The 8,368-nt window shown below is 41.9% G+C and overlaps 2 non-coding genes and 1 pseudogene across 2 annotated transcripts; all 3 read right to left on the reverse strand.

The window, feature by feature from the left end:
• Positions 1-413: 413 nt before the first annotated feature.
• LOC141193957 (U2 spliceosomal RNA) lies at positions 414-604 on the reverse strand. Its single transcript, XR_012266758.1, has one exon. It is a non-coding gene; the product is annotated as a U2 spliceosomal RNA (small nuclear RNA).
• A 2,453-nt stretch (positions 605-3,057) lies between these two features.
• Positions 3,058-3,248, reverse strand: LOC141193958 (U2 spliceosomal RNA). The gene has a single exon (XR_012266759.1). It is a non-coding gene; the product is annotated as a U2 spliceosomal RNA (small nuclear RNA).
• Positions 3,249-4,363: 1,115 nt separating this feature from the next.
• Positions 4,364-4,594, reverse strand: LOC141193705 (U2 spliceosomal RNA; annotated as a pseudogene).
• Positions 4,595-8,368: the final 3,774 nt, after the last annotated feature.

Genomic DNA, 8,368 nt, shown 5'->3' on the forward strand with positions numbered 1-8,368 from the left:
CCCAGGTGAGTTTAAAAGGCTGCTGTTGATAACAAGGGCATTTGCTAAATAGCTGGTGTGTGTGCAACAATATACTGAAAGGTCAATTATATTGTGCAGCTTATCTCACCACCTGTAGTTATTTAGGTGAAAGCTCCAAAATGCTTGCCTAATATGTCTGTTTATCCAAAAGGAAGTAAAAAGGGAGAGCTAGAAAGATAGCATTGCATCACATTACATGGCAATGCAATGCACAGTTGCTGAAGTTGAACCAAAATGAGCTTGTAATCTGGCTTCTGCAACTTTGAACATGAAAAATCCAATGAGGAGAAGAAAAGCAAAGCCAAAGAGTCCATCCCAAAATCCGACAAACAAGCAAAATGAACAAAAAACATTGAATTCAATTCTTTCTGATTTTAGAAACTGCATTAAAGAAGGGGTGCACCGGTCCTGGAGATACTGCAATACCAGGTCAATGCGTGGAGTGGACAGAGCAAGCTCTTTTTCCATCTCCCTGTTCTAAAAATCCATTTAATATATGGTCCCCAGATAGGGGACGTATCAGATATTAAACTGATAAGAACAGATACTACACTTGATCTTAGCCAAAAGGCCGAGAAGCGATAACCAGAATTGGTTTCAAACTACGGAGCCACCCAAGGATCCTGAAAAGTCCATTTGTGGAGATGAGCTCCTGGACTCCCGTTAAGAAGACATGTTGTCAACCTCTAGATCCCTTACATGCCTGCACTTTTCGGCTTGCTGCTGCTGCAATCCACGCGTTTTAGATCTGCATAACTCCACCTCTTTAAACACAGCACCTTCACCCCCTGCTGTTCCCACCCGCCTCAACACCGTTGGAAGGGAGGAGAACCAATTAAGGCGGGGGGTGGGGTGGAACGAGCAGCTGTCTACCCTTAGCAGGAGGGCTCCTGATTACATACCTCTCCTGCTGCTGCTGCTGCTGGCTGTCCAGCAGCAGACTGAAGGTGGCTGCTGCTGTGCACAGGTATATAAAGGCTCAGAGCCTATTATGACACGCGCAGCCAGCGTTCCATTGCCACATTCCATCTACTGCAGGCAGGATACCTGGCTGGCTGAATGTCGCTGAGAAGCTCACAGAGACCGCCATAAGCAACAGTTTAACAGAATGCCACAGACTAATCAACCAAACTTTTTGGGTTGGGTTCTCTTTTATAGTCTGCAGGCATTAAATGAAAGAAGTCAGTGTTCCAGCAGAAGGAGACAACGTTTCAGAAAAGGCATTGTAGCAAACCAAAAAAGAAATTTTAAGCGCAGCAGAGTAACCAGCGCACATACCTGTTAGCTCAGGTGAGTTTAAAAGGCTGCTGTTGATAACAAGGGCATTTGCTAAATAGATGGTGTGTGTGCAACAATATACTGAAAGGTCAATTATATTGTGCAGCTTATTACATAGTTACATAATTACATAGTTTATAAGGCCGAAAAAAAGACAAGCGTCCATCGAGTTCAGCCTATTTCTTGTGCACTGCAGCTATTCCGCAGCGTTGATCCACGGGAAGGCAAAAAAAAACCATGCGGTATAGGCCAATTTACATCATTGAGGAAAAATTCACTTCCCGACTCCAATCTGGCAGTCAGATTAAATCCCTGGATTAATTAACTATCACTAAGCGTAAGATGTAATTTTATTGTTCTCAAGAAAGGCGTCCAGGCCTCTCTTGAACTCATTAAGTGAGTTGGACATCACCACTTCCTCTCCCAGAGAGTTCCAGAGTCTCACGGCTCTGACCGTAAAGAATCCCCTTCTATGCTGGTGCAGGAACCTCCTTTCCTCCAGACGCATAGTGTGCCCCCTCGTCTTTGTCACCATCCTTGGTATAAACAGGTCATGGGAGAGATCTCTGTACTGCCCCCTGATGTATTTATACATGTTTATGAGGTCTCCCCTAAGCCTTCTCTTTTCCAACGTAAATAGGCCTAATTTTGACAACCTCTCTGGGTATTCTAGTCCCTCCATTCCCTTTATTACCTTAGTCGCCCTCCTTTGTACCCTCTCTAGCTCCAATATGTCTTTCCTGAGCACCGGAGCCCAGAACTGTGCACAATATTCTAAGTGCGGCCTTACCAGCGCTTTATACAGAGGAAGAACAATGTTCTCATCATATGCCCCTATTCCTCTTCTGATGCATGCCATGACTCTATTTGCCTTCGCAGCTGCAGCCTGACACTGGGCACTCCAATTTAATTTGCTATTAACCAAGACGCCCAGGTCCTTCTCCATGTCAGATTTCCCCAACGGTTTCCCATTTAATATGTATGGGTGACTGCTGTTTTTCTTTCCCATGTGCATGACCTTACATTTATCGGCATTGAACCCAATTTGCCATTTTTTGGCCCAACTCCCCAATTTATCTAAATCCTCCTGTAGCTGTGCCCTATCCTCATCTGTATTAACTACTTTACAAAGTTTAGTATCATCTGCAAATATTGCTATTTTACTATGCAACCCTTCCACTAGATCATTAATAAATATATTAAATAATATATTGCCCAAGACAGACCCTTGAGGCACCCCACTAGTAACCCTGACACACCCTGAGCTTACACCATTGATAACCACCCTCTGCTTTCTATCACTCAGCCAGCTATTTACCCACTTGCACACATTATCCCCCAGACCAAGCATTCTCATTTTATATACCAACCTTTTGTGTGGCACGGTATCAAACGCTTTGGAGAAGTCAAGGTATACAACATCCACTGACTCTCCCCGGTCCAGCTTATCTCACCACCTGTAGTTATTTAGGTGAAAGCTCCAAAATGCTTGCCTAATATGTCTGTTTATCCAAAAGGAAGTAAAAAGGGAGAGCTAGAAAGATAGCATTGCATCACATTACATGGCAATGCAATGCACAGTTGCTGAAGTTGAACCAAAATGAGCTTGTAATCTGGCTTCTGCAACTTTGAACATGAAAAATCCAATGAGGAGAAGAAAAGCAAAGCCAAAGAGTCCATCCCAAAATCCGACAAACAAGCAAAATGAACAAAAAACATTGAATTCAATTCTTTCTGATTTTAGAAACTGCATTAAAGAAGGGGTGCACCGGTCCTGGAGATACTGCAATACCAGGTCAATGCGTGGAGTGGACAGAGCAAGCTCTTTTTCCATCTCCCTGTTCTAAAAATCCATTTAATATATGGTCCCCAGATAGGGGACGTATCAGATATTAAACTGATAAGAACAGATACTACACTTGATCTTAGCCAAAAGGCCGAGAAGCGATAACCAGAATTGGTTTCAAACTACGGAGCCACCCAAGGATCCTGAAAAGTCCATTTGTGGAGATGAGCTCCTGGACTCCCGTTAAGAAGACATGTTGTCAACCTCTAGATCCCTTACATGCCTGCACTTTTCGGCTTGCTGCTGCTGCAATCCACGCGTTTTAGATCTGCATAACTCCACCTCTTTAAACACAGCACCTTCACCCCCTGCTGTTCCCACCCGCCTCAACACCGTTGGAAGGGAGGAGAACCAATTAAGGCGGGGGGTGGGGTGGAACGAGCAGCTGTCTACCCTTAGCAGGAGGGCTCCTGATTACATACCTCTCCTGCTGCTGCTGCTGCTGGCTGTCCAGCAGCAGACTGAAGGTGGCTGCTGCTGTGCACAGGTATATAAAGGCTCAGAGCCTATTATGACACGCGCAGCCAGCGTTCCATTGCCACATTCCATCTACTGCAGGCAGGATACCTGGCTGGCTGAATGTCGCTGAGAAGCTCACAGAGACCGCCATAAGCAACAGTTTAACAGAATGCCACAGACTAATCAACCAAACTTTTTGGGTTGGGTTCTCTTTTATAGTCTGCAGGCATTAAATGAAAGAAGTCAGTGTTCCAGCAGAAGGAGACAACGTTTCAGAAAAGGCATTGTAGCAAACCAAAAAAGAAATTTTAAGCGCAGCAGAGTAACCAGCGCACATACCTGTTAGCTCAGGTGAGTTTAAAAGGCTGCTGTTGATAACAAGGGCATTTGCTAAATAGCTGGTGTGTGTGCAACAATATACTGAAAGGTCAATTATATTGTGCAGCTTATCTCACCACCTGTAGTTATTTAGGTGAAAGCTCCAAAATGCTTGCCTAATATGTCTGTTTATCCAAAAGGAAGTAAAAAGGGAGAGCTAGAAAGATAGCATTGCATCACATTACATGGCAATGCAATGCACAGTTGCTGAAGTTGAACCAAAATGAGCTTGTAATCTGGCTTCTGCAACTTTGAACATGAAAAATCCAATGAGGAGAAGAAAAGCAAAGCCAAAGAGTCCATCCCAAAATCCGACAAACAAGCAAAATGAACAAAAAACATTGAATTCAATTCTTTCTGATTTTAGAAACTGCATTAAAGAAGGGGTGCACCGGTCCTGGAGATACTGCAATACCAGGTCAATGCGTGGAGTGGACAGAGCAAGCTCTTTTTCCATCTCCCTGTTCTAAAAATCCATTTAATATATGGTCCCCAGATAGGGGACGTATCAGATATTAAACTGATAAGAACAGATTTTTTTTTTTTTTTTTTTTTTTTTTTTTCTCCTCAGACGAGCAAATTCCACAGTCTATGGAAACCAGACAAAGGAAAATTCCATCAAAACAGCTGCGTCAAATCCAATACGCAATTTGCTGTCCCCATCATCATCGGAAATATTTATTTCATATTTCAAAACAACAATAACAAAAATCAAGAGGTACTAACAATATATCTCCACTTTTTAACTTTCCATATTCCCTCCGCATCCACTTCCCCTCTCCTCTTTTTGTCCCATAGGAAACACACATACATCTTCCCCAAAATCACCTTCACACTATCCTTTACAGCAATTTCCTTCCTTTTAAACACATACACATTCCTCACATCCCATAACACTTCCTTTATACATGCAAGCATCAACCACAAGACTCTTTCCTTCGTCCCATCACATATTCCCAAACCAAACATAAACAACTCAAAAGACAACAAATTCACACCACACAATTCTTTACACAAAGGCCCCATTCTCCCAATCACATCTCTAGCATACTGGCAATTCCAAAAAACATGCAACACACTTTCCCTTCCACCACAGCCATTTCTTGGACACATTTCACTCCTCACCAAACCTCTATTCCTCTGAAACTCTCTCACAGGTAATACTCCATGTAAAGACTGCCACACAACTTCACTCTGTTTGTTGGTCATACCACTCATCCGCACTTTCTTCCAAACCTTCTGCACATCACCACCCCTAACCATATTTATTCCACATTCTACCTCTCTACATTCAATCATCCTATACACAGCCTTCTTATTCTCCAGCAATCTCACATCTGCATCACACAGTTCATACCTCACCAAAAACTTATAAACCCACACATACCATACAGGCACCTCAAAAGCAATCGGACATCGCAAATCCCTTACTTGCCACTTTAAACGAAACAAATACGCTCCAAATAAATACCTACACATAGATGAAAACTTTCCATCCGCCCTAATCACTTTCAAAACAAACACAACGATATTCACACCAAAAAACACGTCCAAATTCGGAAAACCCAAACCACCTTTTTCCACTCTTTTAACCAAAATTTCTCTCCTAGCTCTCTCCATTTTCGAGTTCCACAAAAAAACAAATAAAATTCTATTCAAGCTTCTCATACACATATATCCTGGTGGAAATACTACCGCAATATATAAAAATATTGGCAACACCACACTCTTAACAATTAATATCTTCCCAAAAAAGGATAAACTCCTCAATTTCCAAAAATTCAACTTCTGCTCAACTTTTCCTTTCGCATCATCCCAACTTTCTTTCCCATCCAAACTCTCTGAAAACTTCACACCCAAAACTTTAATAGGTCCATTCACTACATTCACACCTACATCCCTACTTAAACTTCCGCCTCCAAAACCCTTACACTCACTCTTTTCCCAATTCACTTTAAACGCAGATGCACCACAAAAAATAGACACTAACAACTTCACCCGCCTCACCGAACATTCAGAATCACATAATACACACACGTCATCCATATAACCACTCACCTTCCATTCTTTTCCTCCACCTCCCGGCACTTGCACACCACGAATTACCTTATCTTTCCTCAGCATACACAACAATGGCTCAATTGCACAAATAAATGCTACAGGGGACAAAGGACACCCCTGTCGCACACCCGAAAACACATTCACTTTCCTACCCACATACCCATTCATTAAAACACAGCTATAAACACCCGCATACAAACTTCTCACTCGCCCAACAAAATCAGCCGGAAAACCCATTTTTAACAACACTCTGAACAAAAAACCATGCGACAACCTATCATAAGCCTTTTCAAAATCCAAACTTAACAAAAATACACTCTTCTTACGACCCATGCAATCCCATAGACAATCTCTTAACATACACACACACTCATGAATCCGCCTCCCAGGTACCGCACAACACTGCTCATCCCCAATCACACTCTCTATCACATCACGCATCCTATTAGCCATAAGTTTTGCATAGATTTTATAATCACAATTAAGTAACGTTATTGGCCTCCAATTCCTCAGACTTTTCAAATCCCCTTTCTTAGGAATTAACACAACCATACCTGCACGCATACTCTCAGTCACCTCCATGTTTCCCCACATATACTTACATACATCCACAAAGTCCTTACCAATCACACCCCACATCACACGATAAAATTCTACTGGGAGGCCATCCTCCCCCGGCGTCTTATTCAAAGCCATACTACACATAACCTTCCATACCTCATCACCAGTCACCTCACCCATCACTCTCTCTCTTTCTGCTTCACTCAACTTACTCTCTAACACACTCAAAACATCATTCTCCAAACATTCATCCCTCTGTTTCACTGCATACAGATCCTCATAAAACTTAGCCACCTCTTCACACATATCCTCTCCACTCACCTCACTTCCATCTGCTCCATACACCACGCTCATACTCTGTTTCTTTCCAAAAACTTTTTTAAAGAAAAACCGAGAACATTTCTCATCCTGCTCCATCTTATCAATCTTTGCCCTAAACACTATGCTTCTCCCTCTCTCCAACAAAAACTCACTAATCTCCTTTTTTACCTCTAAAATATCCTCCTCCACCTCAACTCCTCCTTCCCTTAACTTATACAAAACGCTCAACCGCGCGTTCAGTTTAACAAAACTCTCTCTTTTAATTGCTGCATACTTGTATCCTAAATTTTTAAAGAACATTTTTGCTTGTTTCTTCACCCAGTCCCACCACTCACAAACATTCCCGAACTCATTTTTATGCTTACACCATTCTTCATACCGCCTTTCATACTCCTTTCTCACATCTTCATTCTCTAACAGTTTAACATTTAACTTCCACAATCCTCTCCCAAACACTCCATCAACTTTTATATCCAACTCACACAACATACACACATGATCTGAAAAAAGAACGTTTTCCTGCCTATAATTAACAGAAACCATATTTTTAGAAATAAAACAATAATCCAATCTGGATTGTACCCTACCACTCTCAGAAAAGAAAGTGTTCAACAAAGGATTCATGTTACACACGCGCTGCATATCACACAACCCAAAATCATTCACTAACTCCAATAATGCTTTCCCAGACACATCCACATTCACTCTCCCCACATCACAGTTCATATCACCCACAATTACCACAGGTATTCTTCCTGGAACAAAAAGCTTAATTTTTTCAAATAAATTTTTGCGCTCATTTTTTTCAACTGGCGCATAAACATTAATAACACAAAACTTTACATTCTTGTATACAAAATTAGCAAGGATACATCTCCCCACCTCAATAACCAAATAATCACTCAAAACAACCTCCCTTCCTTTAACCAAAATACCCACACCATCATTCTTATTACATGCACTCCCCGACCACACAGACGCTCCATAAGACCATTCATCCCCTTTCACACCATCCACTACCCCACATTCTTGTAAACAAAAAATAGATGCATTTTGCATAGCTAAAAACTCAAAAATAGCAGCTCTTCTTACTTTACTTTTAAACACTCTTACGTTTTGGGACACTATGGTAAATCCCATAATACTTCTACTCCTTCACCAATTACACAAAGAAATAGCCTTTGGCCTAAACCAAAGCTCACAAGAGGACAAAAAGAAAAAACATTTACAATATTATATGGTGACACTATCCAGCACCACCACTATCCTCCTCCGCCATCAGAACAGAACAGCTGGTTTCCGACCCGCTGGCTTCACCAGCCACACTCCTCATTCTGGCAGTTCTGATCTTCCTCTGAGGCTCACTAAAATCTGCATCATCACTGCCCCCACCATCCTCCCTACGACTCTTCTTTGCACCCCTATCATCCTCCGAAGAAAAAT

This window comes from Phyllobates terribilis, unplaced genomic scaffold, assembly GCF_046119375.1.
Source record: "Phyllobates terribilis strain yellow unplaced genomic scaffold, ASM4611937v1 Scaffold_66__1_contigs__length_7565176, whole genome shotgun sequence".
Classification (NCBI taxonomy): Eukaryota; Metazoa; Chordata; class Amphibia; order Anura; family Dendrobatidae; genus Phyllobates; species Phyllobates terribilis.